Source organism: Primulina eburnea, chromosome 1, assembly GCF_022965805.1.
Source record: "Primulina eburnea isolate SZY01 chromosome 1, ASM2296580v1, whole genome shotgun sequence".
NCBI classification, from domain to species: Eukaryota; Viridiplantae; Streptophyta; class Magnoliopsida; order Lamiales; family Gesneriaceae; genus Primulina; species Primulina eburnea.
This window is the reverse complement of record NC_133101.1, coordinates 36,047,819-36,064,875: the sequence shown is the minus strand read 5'-3', so window position 1 is coordinate 36,064,875 and position 17,057 is coordinate 36,047,819. Positions and strand designations below refer to the sequence as shown.

The 17,057-nt window shown below is 38.6% G+C and overlaps 1 long non-coding RNA gene across 2 annotated transcripts; it reads right to left on the bottom strand.

Annotated features, from left to right (window-relative positions):
- Positions 1-3,168: 3,168 nt before the first annotated feature.
- On the bottom strand, positions 3,169-14,560 carry LOC140812048 (uncharacterized). 2 transcript variants are annotated; one of them, XR_012113595.1, is made up of 2 exons: positions 13,624-14,560; positions 3,169-3,595 (listed from the first exon to the last, which is right to left on the bottom strand). It is a non-coding gene; the product is annotated as an uncharacterized lncRNA (long non-coding RNA). The 2 variants fall into 2 exon arrangements; XR_012113594.1 differs by lacking the exon at positions 13,624-14,560 and adding an exon at positions 3,695-3,943.
- Positions 14,561-17,057: the final 2,497 nt, after the last annotated feature.

The following is a 17,057-nucleotide window of genomic DNA, read 5'->3' as shown; positions in this document are numbered from 1 at the left end:
AAATTCAACACCTCCGCTCCCTAACTCCTCTGCTAGGTGATACCTTAGCAGGGAAATAAAATTCAGCACCTCCACCCTTTAACTCCTCTGCTAGGTGATACCTTAGAAGGAAAATAAAATTCAACACCTCTGCCCCCTAACTCCTCTGCTAGGTGATAGCTTAGTAGGAAAATTTAAAATTCAACACCCCACCCTCTAACTCCTCTGCTAGGTGATATCTTAACAGGAAAATAAAATCCAAAACCTCCACCCCCTAACTCATCTGATAGGTGAAACCTTAGCAGGAAAATAAAAATTCAACACCTCCACCCTCTAACTCCTCTGCTAGCTGATACCTTAGCAGTAAAATAAAATTCAATGCCTCCACCCACTAACTCCTCTGCTAGGTGATACCTTAGCAGGAAAATAAAATTCAACACCTCCACCCTCTAACTCCTCTGCTAGGTGATACCTTTGAAGGAAAATAAAATTCAACACCTCCGCCCCCTAACTCCTCTGTTAGGTGATAGCTTAGCAGGGAAAATAAAAATTCAACACTTCCATCCTCTAACTCCTCTGCTAGGTAATACCTTAGCAGTGAAATAAAATTCAACACTTTCACTATGCTCCTCTACTAGGCGATGCCTTAGTAGGAAAACAAAATCTTTCTCCTTCACTCTGCTCCTCTGCTAGACGATGCCTTAGCAGGAAAAATTTAACTTTTCTCCTTCCCCCACTCTTCTCCTCTACTTGGTGCAGCCTAAGTAGGTAACTAAAATTCTTCTCCTCTCAGTCCTTGGGTAAAGGCACTTATCATGATGTCAGGGTTAGCCGCTGGTATTTCCAGCACTACACTATTGAAGCGCTGGACAAACTCCCGCAAAGTTTCAGCCTCTTGTTGTCTCATCACAAAAAGAATCAAATAATTTTTCTGATGCACCTTGCTGCTAGCAAATCGGTGCAAAAAATCCTTAGGAAAACTTCGATAGACTGTATGGAGTAGGGCTGCAGGGTATTAAACCATTGCTGAGCTGACCTCACCAACGTGCCCAAAAACACCCTGCACCTGACTCCATCCAAATATTGATGCAACAAATCCGCATTCTCAAATCTGCCCAAGTGTTTTTTGGGGTCAGTATGTCCATCGTACTCTCCTACATTCGACTGCCGAAAATTTGGAGGAATTCCTTCTTCTAAAATGGCTAGTGAAAAAGGACTTCCTCTCTTGGGTACTGGCGCTCTGCTTCCCAACAGCTGCCTCAACATCTGTATTTCCTTCCACATTTCTCCCATCTCACTAATCTCCCCACTTTGGTGGCACTGTGCCTCTACAACCCTGCTTTGGTGGCCCTCAGAATTTTCCTATCGCTCCTGGCGAGTGGCCTGCTTTTCAGCAAACATATATATTCGTGGTTTCTCTTCATAGCCTCCTCCAATGTCCGATTTATAAATTGGCCCAACTGCTCCAGGGTAAAGTTCCCCACATTCTCATTGGGACTGGGTTGCTCTACCCTTGTCTCGTGAAGGGGCTGCTCGGTTCTTGTCTCTTGACGAGGTTGTTCCTGTCTTGTCTCATCTCCAGATGCGGTTGTTCCTGTCTTGTCTCAAAATGAGATTGTTCGGGTTCCCTCTGAGGACATGATGATGCTGAGGTAGCTCTTCTACTCCCTCTATTGCCTACCATCTCTACGTCTCAACTCAAAGTTCCCACAGACGGCGCCAAGTGATGCTCACGGGAAATTTAGGATCCGCTCCCAGCAAGTGTCACTAGTACAGACGCAGGTTTTTAAATTATCCTGAGCCTGAAATCACAGATAAGATCTTTAGGAGGGGCCAGGATGGTATCCTGGAGTAGCTCCTCCGACGCTCAAGTCAGAGACTGAGGATATAGGGGGGAGCAGCTAAGCGTGCTGCTGAAAACAATATAATGAATCCATAATCATTCGCTCAAATCTGGTATTTATAGAAGAATACCTGGGCTTGTCTTAGGCAATTCACCTTTGGGTCTTAGAGAAGGGCCGAATCTTGATGGGTTCATCCCTGAGGTATCATAACTCATTACGATCCACATCTTTGCGCTTGTCTTGACCACTAAGAATTTTCAACTTTGATGCTCCCCGACCTTTTTTCTTATCAGTTTTGTTGCCATTAATCGGTTCTTTATCATGCAAATCTTGGGATGAATTAGCTATGTTGTTAGAGTTCATTCCTAATAACCTACTAGCTACATGTTCATGTAAAATGACAAAAAGAGGTATTGAAATTTACAAGTGTACTTTATTTAAATAAACAACGATGTAAAATAGAATATATCACCTGAATTTCATCTACATATGCTTTGCTATGTTTTTTGCCCATTTTGCTCATCTTTTCAATGCCATGTAACTACCTGATAAAACATGTATTATGACATGATACATAGCTGAAAATAAAAAAGCACAAATTTATTGGAACAGTAAATCAAGAGTTTTATAACTTGCAAAGAACATATATCAATCAAAATAAATAACTATAAAATCTACAGTTGAAAATTTCAGTCATGTCTCGGTCACATCTCTGTCACACTCATTCTTTGCATATGGTTCTTTCTCAGTAATGTTAATATTAAGTCGGGAGACATCAAGAGGTTTTGATGACGTACATGCATCCTCTTAAACCACATTCACGTTATGAATACCTTGAGGCGGCGCTTTTAGCAACACATGCCAATTTAACTCATCGTCGTCCCTAAGATAGAATACTTGCTTTTCTTGTGATGCCAAAATGAAAGGATCACTTTCAAAAGTTTTTAGTCCTTGGTGTAAGTTGACGAGTATAAAGCCATCTTCAATTTTGGTACCAGTTCCATGATTGGCCGAATCACACCTAAAAACAGGAACTTTGAAAGAATAGTAGTATAGCAAAAAAATATCTCGTATAACTCCATAGTATGATAGTCTTCCTACTGTATTTGAATAATCATTAGCATTATATTGACAAATAGTATCGGCTTCAACTGAAACACCACTATCTTGTGTCGACCTTCTAACATCAATTATATGGAACCGAAGTCCATTTATAATATAACCTGTATAACTTGAAACATGCTTTCTAGGACCGTGAGCTAGCCATTGAATTCGTCCTGAAGAATTATCAAGAACATGTTTTGATAACAATTCAGCAAATGTTTCCATATGTTGCTTTTCTAAAAACGTCTCATTACTTAACAAATGACAATCTTTTTTTTTAAGCTCCTCAATGTGCATCCTATTTAAATTCATTGAAGGTAGATGTTAGAATAAACGAGGTATGTGATAGATCAAGGATAATGTAATCTGAAATTAACTATACTCACTGTAAGTAAGGTTCAAATTCTGCAGTATTGAACAACACATATCGATGTGCGGCTTGCAACACGTGGTCTTCTAAAATCTTTTCTTTCCCTTTAGAAATTGAGCGAACTTCGACTAATCCATTATCCAAATCATCATTCCAATTAGTACGTACACCAATAATAGAAGCCTTTTTTATGAAAGCACTACAAAATATCATTCTTTCTTCTGCGAGGTAACACTCAGCTTTGCAACCTTCTGGTCTTGCTCGGTTCTTCACAAACCCTTTCAATGTTTTCTTAAATCTAAAACACAAAGCAAAATTCACATGAAAGAAGTGTTGATAGGAAAATTTATACAGTTATATATATATATTTTCGAAAATATAAATCAATATTTATTACCTTTGAAATGGATACATCTATCGGAATTGGACTGGCCCACACAAGCGAGCCTCTCTTGCTAAATGAATTGTCAAATGAACCAAGACGGTAAAGAAAGCGGGTGGAAAATATCTTTCTAACATGCATAGAATTTCAGCAATATTCTCCTCCATTTGTACTAAATGGTTCCTATATTGCACTCTTTGGCATAATTCATTGTAAAATGCACCCAACAGATATATAGCATTACACGGAACTTTCAGTATAAGATTTCTCAATGCTACCGATAAACATTGTTGCATTAGAATATGACAGTCATGATATTTAAGCCCAATAATCTTACGCTCTTCTAAAGAAACACAGTTGCCAATATTTGAGCTATAACCATCGGGTAACATTATTTTCTTCAACCTCGAGCAAAATACATCCATTTCTTTTTAGACAATGTGTAAGGTGTAGCAGGGAAGTGATATTTGTTTTCTCCCTTTTTTTGAAGATGCAATTCTGAAAGGGGATCGGTTACGGTGCCGGTTGCGCAACAGAATTTTCAAAAAATTTAAATTTTAGCAAGAAAACCGTTCACCCAACAAAGTTTGTAGCAAATACAAAAACACCAAAATGTCATACATATGGTGTTAAGAAAAATATACCTATCAATCTCTTGAGATTGATGTTTGGCTCCAACTTAGTTAATAAACAACTAAGCTCTTCAAGGATGACAATCTACAAGCCTACCTTTGAACACTCCTTGTTCAAAATTAGGCCCACCACCAACTAGCTAGAACCTCTCTTATTTTGCACTAGAAAAATAAGAGGATTTTTGAATAAGATGTATTTTCTTTCCTCAACAATTGAAGAAGAAATATTTTGAAGGGAATAACCAAGGAAATTTCGGCCAAGAGGGGAGAGAAAAAGGAGGGTGGAAGACTTTTCTTGGTGCTTGAAAAAGTGATAAAGTGCATGAGCATGCCCTGCATTATTTTATGAAAAAGTTGTCTCCAACCCTTCACCTCCCTTGTATGCTTTTTGTTTGGGCTTGTAATGATTAAAAGGCCCATGAACTTTTATTTAAATGTCTCAAACACATTTGAGACCATTTAACATTTACTTGATTTTACTCTAGTCCACTAGTTTAATAATTATTTCTAATTGGGCTCTACAAGGCCCAAGGTTATTTAATTAATTCAGCAATTGAATTAATTTAATTATTTGGACACTATTAGGTTCACTAGTGTTTAATTAATTCAACATTTGAAATAATTTAATTTAGTCCATAATAATGTTTATGAAAATCACAATTTTCAAATACATTATTTATTTGGCCAACTCTTATTTTAGGAACACTTCTTCAAAGTAAAAGTTACATTCCCCTTATAGAAGTCATACTACTATTTTTCCTTACGCTTATAAACTCCTTTATAATCCGTTCAACACATTGAACTATTTTACTTCTCAACGGGATCTAGAAAGCTAGTACTTGTGTGGCCCTCAATGGTTCATTGATACAACTAGCCGTGGGTTCACATCTCCATGTGATTCAGACTAAACATATCCTTATATGAGCATACCCCAATTGCTCCATTCTTACTTATCAACTCCTTGATAACAAGAACGTCAGAACTCAAGTCTGATAGTACCCAAGAAATCATGTTAAATTCCTAGCAGCATCACTTAGATGATTACCTAGGTATCAAATGATAGTGCCTGCAAGAACCATTCAATTATGGTTAGCGTACAGTACAGTCCATTCAACTCATATATCCCGACCGATTCGACAACAATTGGTATATCGAGAGTTGTCAATGAATCGATACTATGTGTCATGTCGTAGTTGCATCGATGGTGTAATCTAAGAAACCCCTTTCTTAATTATCATCATACTCTGATCAGAGAGTTCAAACTACATACACATGAGATCACATATGATATCTATACCCGAAGGTAAGCGGTGAATCCCCGACTACAATGCATCGATTCCTATATGTTTGGATGAAACACCAAACCTCGCCACCTGATGATCCCATGAGAGTCGGTAAACAATTCAAAGTGTAATGCTAGCACATAAAGTCTCAATGTTGTCTCTCATAAGGACTAATGGTGTACAACGATAAACTAGGACGTTTCCACTCGATAAGTGAGAACCACTTGGAAAGTCCTTTATAGAGGGTTGTTCAGTGCACTCTACCAGGAGCACCTATCTGCATGCTCGGACATCAGAATGTCCCATACCAATGAAACATGGTACTCACATAGCAGATACTAGTCTCAAACTAGAGCGTCCTATATCCTTCTTAGCGGCGGCTGAATCAACTAGGAACTGTTTAGAATATACAGTATTGTAAATATGAGTTTCATGATACTGATCATATGAGCATCTCATATTCTTTCTACTATTTTTATATTCAAGGACTTTATCTATGCCACTAGCATTGGTATATAGATAAAGAAGTTCTAAAACAATAATTTCAAATATTATTAAAATAAAGACTGTTTATACACAGAGTTTCATTGTGAACACTCGGCCGACACTTGGCTCGACGTGCACCTACTCTAACAATCTCCCAGTTGCACTAGAGCCAACTACACATATGCTTCAAACCCATCGATTCTTCTCGAAAAGTGGTCCAGGTAAAGGCTTAGTTAGTGGATCAAAAACATTATCTGCGGAGCCGATTTTGTCAATCAAGACATCTCCTCTTTCCATAATCTCTCGGAGGATGTGGTACTTTCTCAATACATGTTTGCACTTCTGATGAGATCTTGGCTCCTTTGCTTGAGAAATGGCTCCCGTGTTGTCACAAAACACCGAGACAGGAGCAACTCCATTAGGAATGACGCCCAACTCTTGGATGAAATTCCTTATCCAAACAACCTCCTTTGCTGCTGTTGATGCAGCAATGTATTCAGCCTCAGTGGTGGAATCCGCAGTAATGCCTTGCTTGGAACTCTTCCAAGAGACAGCAGCACCATTGAGCATGAATACGAACCCAGAGGTTGACTTTGAGTCATCGATATCGTTTTGGAAGCTAAAGTCGGTATAGCCTTCCTATTTCAGTTCTCCACCTCCATAGACCAAGAACAACTTATTGCTCCTTATCAAATACTTGAGGATGTCTTTCACAGCTTTACCGTGTGGAAGATCAGGGTTCGATTGATATTTACGCAATACACTTAGTGCGAAAGCCACGTCAGGACGTGTAGATATCATCCCATACATGATGCTACCAATCGAAGATGCATAAGGAATTCTTGTCATCGCCGCTATCTCTGCATCAGTCTTAGGAGACATAGACTTGGATAGGGACACGCCATGACACATTGGTAGATGTCCTATCTTGGACTCATCCATCGAGAACCGCTTCACGATGGTATCAATGTATGTGGACTGGGTGAGAGCAAGCAATCTTTTTGATCTATCTCTATATATCTGTATTCCCAATACAAAAGATGCTTCACCTAATTTATAACCATATTTTAGTTGATTGCAACATTTCTATATCATTCCCAATGAGTAGAATGTTATCAACATACATCACCAGGAATGTCACAGAACTCCCACTGACCTTCTTATACACATAAGGTTCCTCAGGATTCTTAGTAAAACCAAACTCTTTGATTGTACTATCGAATCTAAGGTTCCAACTTCTAGATGCCTGCTTTAGACCATAAATAGATCTCTGAAGTTTGCATACCATATGCTCACTTCGGACAGATGTAAACCCTTCAGGTTGAGACATGCAAATCACTTCCTTAATATCCACATTAAGAAACGCTATCTTGACATCCATCTGCCAAATCTCATAGTCATACCATGCAGCTATGACTAGCAATATCCTTATAGACTTGAACATTGCAACTGGAGAAAAGGTTTTCTCAAAGTCAACTCCTTGTCTTTGAGTATATCTTTTGCCACCAATCACGCCTTGAAGGTCAATACCTTCCCATCCGCCCCAAGTTTTCTCTTGTAAATCTATTTACACCCTATGGGAAAAATTCCCTCAGGTGGATCCACGAGATTCCACACTTGGTTCGAATGCATGGAATTGATCTAAGATTCCATTGCTTCAAGCCACTTGGATGAATCGGCATCAGATAACGCTTCCTTGAAGGTCCTTGGATCAAATCCATGGATAGGCTCATCATGGCCCTCTTCAAGAAGCAGACCATACCTCATAGGTGGTCTCGAGACTCTCTCGGATCTTCTAGGAGCTTGTATCTCCTCTCTTGGATCTTCGTGTGTGGGTTCTATAATTGTGGGTGTCTCTCGAACCTCTTCGAGTTCTATCATCTCCCCTTTTCTATCCAATAGAAATTCCTTTTCCAAAAATGTTGCATTCCTAGAAACAAACACTTTTGTTTCTTGGGGATGATAGGAATTGTATCAAACTGAAATCCTTGGATATCCCACAAAGTAACATATAGTGGATCGACTATCCGATTGATCTCCCAGTACCTGCTTCATATAAGCAGAGCACCCCCATATTCTAAGATAAGAATAGTTGGGAGGCTTACCCATCCATATATCATATGGTGTCTATTCAACTGCCTTTGAATGGACATTGTTCAACAATAGTGCCGTTGTCTCAAGCGCATATCCCCAAAAGGATGGCGGCAACTCCGTGAACCCCATCATAGACCGAACCATGTCCATCAAAGTCCGGTTATGATGCTCTGAAACACCATTCAACTGCGGTTTAGCAGGCGGAGTCCAGTGCGAGAGAATCTCATTCTCTACTTCACTTCTGAATTCTTTGAACCTTTCAAAGGCTTCAGACTTGTATTTCATCAAATACACATACACACACCCATACCTCGAAAAGTCATGGGTAAAGTTGATGAAGTATGCATGTCCATGCTTAGTGGTGATGCTAAGCGGACCGCACACATCGGTATGGATCAAATCCAATAAACCTTTGGCTTGCTCCACATTGCCCTTAAAGGGAATTTTGGTCATCTTTCCTTTCAGACAGGATTCACAACTCGTGAGATCATTAATAACAGACATATCAAACATGCCCACTCCCACTAGCTTGTTCATCCTTCTTAGAGAAATATGTCCTAATCGAGCATGCCATAATTGTGCCGAATTTAGAGTATCTTGTTTTCGCTTATTTGTTGTTGTTATATCTTGGACATTGTTTAGTGGAATATCTTTCAATTTTAAGGTGTCGAGATCATTTTCAAGTTCTCCAGTACTAATTAAACATTAATTCTTGTAAATGTTGCAAACACCTTTGCTAAATAAACAAGAATATCTAGTACAAACAAGACATCTATTAAAATCAATTTAAAATCATTGTTCTACAATAAGTAAACATCTCCTATGGCCTTAGCAGCAACTCTTGCTCCATTTCCCAACCTCAAGAAGGTCTCACCTTACCTAAGCCTTCTACTTTTTCCATCACCTATAACTCATTACAGGGATGTGAGCCACAGCCGGTATCAAATACCCAAGAAGTAGAATTAATTAAAATGTTTCCTTCAATGTAGAACATATCATTTCCAGAACCTTTATGGGCAAGATATTCTCTGCAGTTACGCCTCCAATGTTCAGGCTTCTTGCAGTGATGACAAATATCAACAGTCTTGTCAGCCTTAACTGGTGTGGCTGCCACAACGGGACTCGAAGCTAGCCTCTTCCAGGGCACGTTCATCTTGGGACGTTGGAAAGAAAGTTACGCCTCCAATGTTCAAGCTTCTTGCAGTGATGACAAATATCAACAGTCTTGTCAGCCTTGACTGATGTGGATGCCACCACGGGACTTGGAGCTAGCCTCTTCAAGGGCACGTTCATCTTGGGACGTTGGAAAGAACGCTTCTTTCCCTTCCCACGTGGATCAATCTTCGTACCAGATGAAGAATCTACATAAAGAACCGACTTCTCATCATTCATAGAAGCCTGCATATAACACTTGGCTTTCAAGTCATGGTCACACCATTCTTTGTAAGTTTGAAATTCCTCAGAAGTGCAGTCAGTCGGAGCCTCAACATGGGGCGACTCAGTAAGTGTATACGCTATCCTTCCCGAATTCAAGACGATTTTTAGATTCTTAGCCAATTGAGGCAATTAGGTCCGATTAATACGTGTTTGTCGAGTATTACAGATAGCGGATTGCGAATCGAATACATTGTCAAAAAGTATTGAAAAGTAAACAAATAAATGTTAATGACTATTTTAAAATATTTAGTAAGATATGAAGTATGGTTTTTACTTCATAAATTTTTACTCCCACTGTTTTGACATCTTTCACTACCCTATAGTGAAAATGGGAAACTCCTTTCCTCAGTAGGTACGTAAGGTCCAATTAGCGAATTATGATCCCGAATAATATCAGCCAATCACAATTCCTAAAAGGTAGTTTCCAATTGCATCTCCATGCAACCCTCTACATAAACTTTTGTCTCACGTTTGATTAGGACCCAATAATATGACGTCGTTCATCTTTACGTGTCAAGCCTTACCCATCGATGTTGTACCTAAATGAACGGTTGCCATGAGTTCCCCCAATAATATGAGCCGAGCCCCAAGCACGTGTAGCTTTCATCATGCACCCATTGTCGATGGAAGACATGAAATTATAAACAACTTTATAATTTCCCTTTTCGGGCTTGATATTAATTTTGAATCTTATTCAAAATGAGGGTTTTTAATTTTGAAAGGTCTGATCATTAATTTTATTTAAAAGCTCGCCATGTTTGATCGTATGTTTGCCGGATTCATGCAACTTTGTTATTACCATAATAATAACGCACATACTCATTATTTATAACATATCATGCATATATTATAAACAGTAAACAAAACAAGGATGATCAATCGCCCCAATACTAATGGCCCGTGTGAGCTAAACACGGGCCTAGGTCCAATCCTAGGGAAATGCATGGGATGCAAATGCAACTATTATATTAGCCTCCAATATTAATATGTTTTCGATCTTCATAATCATCAAGGCCACCATATTCCAATCTTGATCTTCCACTATACTAATATTTACAAATAAATATCCATGGAAAATAGAGATACATCTCATGGGGGTGGGAACGGGCCATAAACCAAGCCCACTTTAAATTTTATAATTATTACAATCATTCAACACAAAATATCTTAGCATACACCTAGCGAATTGGGCTTGGGCTTTTTATCATCTTTCATGCATAATATCACATATCAGCTGTAGGGACCCAAACATAATTCATTTCATAATCGTTATTAATATCAAAAGTAACAATTAATTAATGTGGGACATAATATTTTTTTTTTCAATATACAAGTGAGGAAATGTAATGTAATCAGTTTGATATACATATCAATATAAAGGTACAAGTTTTGTACAAACCTTTATTTATCTCAACTAAAGTTCAGTCACTATATCACGTACTGAAAATCAATCTACTATAAGTCCGGATCTCCACGCTAATTTTGAATCTCTCATCCTCTTCTTGATCCTGATCCTGCCCCACCTGTTGTCATGCACACATACAAATAAGACAATATCCGGATAATTTCGGTGAGAATTCCGGCCAACTTACAAATTTTTTTTTTATTTAAAAATCATGGGGTTGTTCGGGCAGCCTGCACTTGCTGCTCGTTTTGGGCATCCCCTCGGGTAGCGCCCCAAAAACCGGCCTTTGAAAAGTTTTTTTGATTGTCTCATACGGTTAGAAATGGACCTCAACATAATATCATGTATTTACTACACTAAAATAGTAACTTTAGCTCTGATACAACTTGAAAGAGAATCGGTTACAGTGCCGGTTGCGCAACGGAAGTTTCAAAAAATTTAATTTTTAGCAAGAAAACCGAGCACCTAACAAAGTGTGTAGAAAATACAAAAACACCAAAATGTCATACATAGGGTCTTAAGAAAAATATACCTATCAATCTCTTGAGATTTATGTTTGGCTCCAACTTAGTTACTAAACAACTAAGCTCTTCAAGGATGACAATCTACAAGCCTCCCTTTGAACACTCCTTGTTCAAAATTAGGCCCACAACCAACTTGCTATAACCCTCTTATTTTGCACTAGAAAAATAAGAGGATTTTTCAAGGAGAAGTATTTTTTTTCCTCAACAATTGAAAAAGAAAATTTTTGAAGGGAATAACCAAGGAAATTTCGGCCAAGAAGGGATAGAAAAAGAAGGGTGGAAGACTTTTCTTTGTGCTTGAAAAAGGGATAAAGTGCATTAGCATGCCATGCAATATTTTATGAAAAAGTTGTCTCCAAGCCTTCACCTCCCTTGTATGCTTTTTGCTTGCATTAATTATTATTTCTAATTGGGCTCTACAAGGCCCAAAGTTATTTAATTAATTCAACACTTGAATTAATTTAATTATTTGGACACTACTATGTCCACTAGTGTTTAATTAATTCAACATTTGAAATAATTTAATTTAGTCCATAATAATGTTTATGAAAATCGCAATTTTCAAATACATTATTTATTTGGCCAGCTCTTAATTTAGGAACACTTCCTCAAATTAAAAGTTACATTCCCTTATAAAAGTCATACTTCTTTTTTTTCTTACACTTATAAACTCATTTATAATCCGTTCAACACATTGAACTATTTTACTTCTCAACGGGATCTAGAAAGCTAGTACTTGTGTGGCCCTCAATGGTTTATTGATACAACTAGCCGTGGGTTCACATCTCCATGTGATTCGGACTAAACATGTCCTTATATGAGCACACCCCAATTGCTTCATTCTTACTTATCAACTCCTTGATAACAAGAACGTCAGAACTCAAGTTTGATAATACCCAACAAATCATGTTAAAAGCCTAGAAGCATCGCTTACATGATTCCCTAGGTATCAAATGATAGTGCCTGCAAGAACCATTCAATTATGGTTAGCATACAGTACGGTCCCTTCAACTCATATGTCCTGACAGGTTCGACAACCATTGGTATATCGAGAGTTGTCAATGAATCGATACTATGTGTCATGTCGTAGTTGCATCAATGGTGTAATCTAAGAAACCCCTTTCTTAATTACCACCATACTCTAATCAGAGATTTCAAACTACATACACATGAGATCACATAGGATATCCATACCCGAAGGTAAGCGGTGAATCCCCGACTACAATGCATCGACTCCTATATGTTTCGAAAAAACACTCAACCTTGCCACCTGATGACCCCATGAGAGTCGGTAAACAAGTCAAAGTGTAATGCTAGCACATAGAGTCTCAATTTTGTCCCGAGTCATAAGGACTAATGGTGTACGACCATAAACGAGGACATTTCCACTCGATAAGTGAGAACAACTGGGAAAGTCCTTTATGGAGGGTTGTTCAGTGCACTCTACCAGGAGCACCTATGTGCATGCTCGGACATCACAATGTCCTCTACCAATGAAACATGGTACTCACATCGCAGATACTAGTTTCAACCTCGAGCGGCCTATATCCTTCTTAGCGACGGTTGAATCAACTAGGAACTGTTTAGAATATACAGTATTGCAAATATGAGTTTCATGATACTCATCATATGAGCATCTCATATTCTTTCTACTATTTGTATATTCAAGGATTTTATCTATGCAACTAGCATGGTTATATAGATAAAGAAGTGCCAAAAAAATAATTTCAAATATTATAAAAATAAAGACTGTTTATACATAGAGTTTTATTGTGAACACTTGGCCAACACTTGGCTCGACGTGCATCTACTCTAACAAATTCTTCTCTAATTTTTAAATGCATTAAATGACTGCGAGCATTCACACCATCTTTGGATTTTTTCTTCTGGTTCAACAGTGTGCCTATGATATTCTCACAGACATTCTTTTCAACATGTATCACATCTAAGTTATGACGTAGTAAGGGCCCCTAAAATTAACGATCAACATGTTTCATTGTGTTAGTTCAGAATATTTCTAACAATTTAAGAAAAAAATAAAAAATTTATATAAAAAATAATTAATAGAGTGCAAATAACTTACACTCCAATATGGAAAATCGAAAAAGATCGACTTTTTCTTCCACGTTTGTACTAGGTTAAATAACTCTTTTATATTATCCTGCTTCTATCTTTTTTCCTTGAAGTATTGACAGTGTCACTTTTTTTATTTTTACCCCAGTCATTTTTAATATCTTTCATTGCCTTCAGAATTTCTAACCCATTAATAGGTCTCGCTTTTGTTCCCCTCTCTTTTTTTTCATTAAACCACTTTTGTTTATCACGAAATGGATGATTAGGGGAAAGAAATCTCATGGGGCCCAAGTATCCAAACTTCTACTATACTTAAGCCACATTGAACATATGTCTTCACAACATATTGGGCAACCTAGTTTCCCTTTTGTGGCACATCTAGCTAAGTTTCCATAAGCTAGAAAATCATTGATTGTGCACATCAAAATAACCTTCAGATTGAACATTGACTTGCTAAGTGCATCATATGCCTCCACACCTGTGTCCCACAACTCTTTCAAATCTTCCACAAAGGGTTCCAAGTATACATCTATATCATTTCCCGGTTGTTTCGGACTAGGAATCAGTAATTTAAGCATAAGATTTTCCTTTGTCATGCACATCAATGGAGGACGATTATAATTGAATAAAATAACAGGCCAACAACTATAACTGGAACTAAGGTCACCAAAAGGGTTGAATCCATCTATTGTAAGACCAACGCAGAGATTTCTAGGATCTGATTCAAAATTTGGCCACTTATGATTTATTGTATCCCAAGCTACTGAATCAACTGGATGACACATCATATGATCTTGACTTTTGTGGTTGGAGTGCCAAATCATCTCTTCGGCCTTTTCTTTTGATTTAAGCATCCTTCTAAATCTTGGTATAACAGGAAAATACTGTAGCACCATTTCAGGAACTCCTTTACGAACTTTTGTGGTGACTTTCTCTACTTTCCATCTTGAGGATGTTAGAGTAGGTGCCCGTCGAGCCAAGTGTTGGCCGAGTGTTCACAATGAAACTCTATGTATAAGCAATCTTTATTTTAGTAATATTTGATATTATTATTTTGGCACATCTTTATCTGTATACCCATGCTAGTTGCACAGATAAAGCCCTTGAATATACAAATGGTAGAAAGAATATGAGATGCTCATATGATGAGTATCATGAAACTCATATTTGTAATACTGTATATTCTAAACGGTTCCTAGTCGATTCAACCGCCACTAAGAAGGATATAGGCCGCTCGAGTTCGAGACTAGTATCTGCGATGTGAGTACCATGTTTCATTGGTAGGGGACATTGTGATGTCCGAACATGCAGATAGGTGCTCCTTGTTGAGTGCACTGAACAACCCTCCATTAAAGGACTTTCCAAGTGGTTCTCACTTATCGAGTGGAAATGTCCTAGTTTATGGTTGTACACCATTAGTCCTTATGACCCGGGACAACATTGAGACTCTATGTGCTAGAATTACACTTTGACTTGTTTACCGACTCTCATGGAGTCATCAGGTGGCAAGGTTGGGTGTTCTGTCGAAACACATAGGAGTCGATGCATTGTAGTCGGGGATTCACCGTTTACCTTCGGGTATGGATATCCTATGTGTTATCATGTGTATGTAGGTTGAAATCCCTGGCCAGAGTATGGTGGTAATTATGAAAGGGGTTTCATAGATTACACCATCGATGCAACTACGACATGACACATAGTATCGATTCATTGACAACTCTCGATAAACCAATGGTTGTCGAATCGGTCGGGATATATGAGTTCAAGGGACCGTACTGTACGCTAACCATAATTGAATGGTTCTTGCAGGCACTATCATTTGATACCTAGGGAATCATGTAAGCGATGCTGCTAGGCGTTTAACATGATTGGTTGGGTACTATCAGACTTGAGTTCTGACGTTCTTGTTATCAAGGAGTTGATAAGTAAGAATGGAGCAATTGGGGTATGCTCATATAAGGACATGTTTAGTCCGAATCACATGAAGATGTGAACCCACGGCTAGTTGTATCAAAATTAAAAACCCTCGTTTTGAATTAAATTCAAAATTAATATCAAGCTCGAAAAGGGGAATTATAAATTTGTTTATAATTTCCATGTCTTCCATCGACAAATGGGTGCATGACGAATCGCTACCCGTACTCGGGGCTCGGCTCATATTATTGGGGGGGCCCTTAGTACTGGAAAGGTGTGACATCCATTTGACATGGTGATGTGAACTACGTGGAACTCCCATGACTTCGGCTCAGATAATTGAGGGAACTCATGGCGACCGTCCATTAAGGTTCAACATCGATGGGTAAGGCTTGACACGTAAAGATGAACGACGTCAATATTGGGTCCTAATCAAACGTGAGACAAAAGTTTACGTAGAGGGTTGCATTGTGATGCAATTGGAAACTACCTTTTAGGAATTGTGATTGGCTGATATTATTCGGGATCATAATTCGCTAATTGGACCTTACGTACCTACTGAGGAAAGGAGTTTCCCGTTTTCACTAGAGGGTAGTGAAAGATGTCAAAACAGTGGGAGCAAATATTTATGAAGTAAAAGTCCAAACTTCATATCTTACTAAATATTTTAAAATAGTCACCAACATTTATCTGTTTTCACTTTTCAGTACAAATTGACAATGTCTTCGATTCGCAATCCGATATCCATAATACTCGACAAAGACATATTAACTGGACCTAATTACCTCACTTGGCTAAGAAACCTGAAAATCGTCTTGAATTCGAAAAGGGTAGCATATACACTGACTGAGTCGCCCCCTGTTGAGGCTCCGACTGACTGCACTCCTGAGGAATTGCAGACTTACAAGGAATGGTGTGACCATGACTTGATAGCCAGGTGTTATATGCTGACTTCTATGAATGATGAGCTGCAGAGGCGTTTTGAGGATGCAAAGAATGCTGCTGACATTCATATGCACCTCAAGGAGCTCTTTGGTGAGCAAACACGGCCTCTTAGGCATGCTACCGTCAAGGAGCTGATCACTTTGCGTATGCGAGATGGGGCCTCGGTCCATGAGCATGGCTTAAAGTTGATTGGGCTCGTGGATAAGCTCGTTGGCATGGATATGATCTTGCCTTCAAAGTTGACCACCGACGTGTTGCTGTTATCATTGCCTAGCTCATTTGATCCTTTTGTGGTGAACTTCAACATGAACAAGATGGAGCCGACCCTTGAGGAGTCGGTGAATATGCTTGTTACGTTTGAATCAACCATCAAGAAAGAGAATTTGGTTCTTTATGTGGGTTTTTCATCTGGTACGAAGATTGATCCACATGGGAAGGGAAAGAAGAGTTCTTTCCAACGTCCCAAGAAGAATGTGCCCTTGATGAGGCAATCTCCGAATCCCGTTGTGGCAGCCACACCAGTTAAGGCTGACAAGACTAGTGATGTTTGTCATCACTGCAAGAAGCCTGGACATTGAAGGCGTA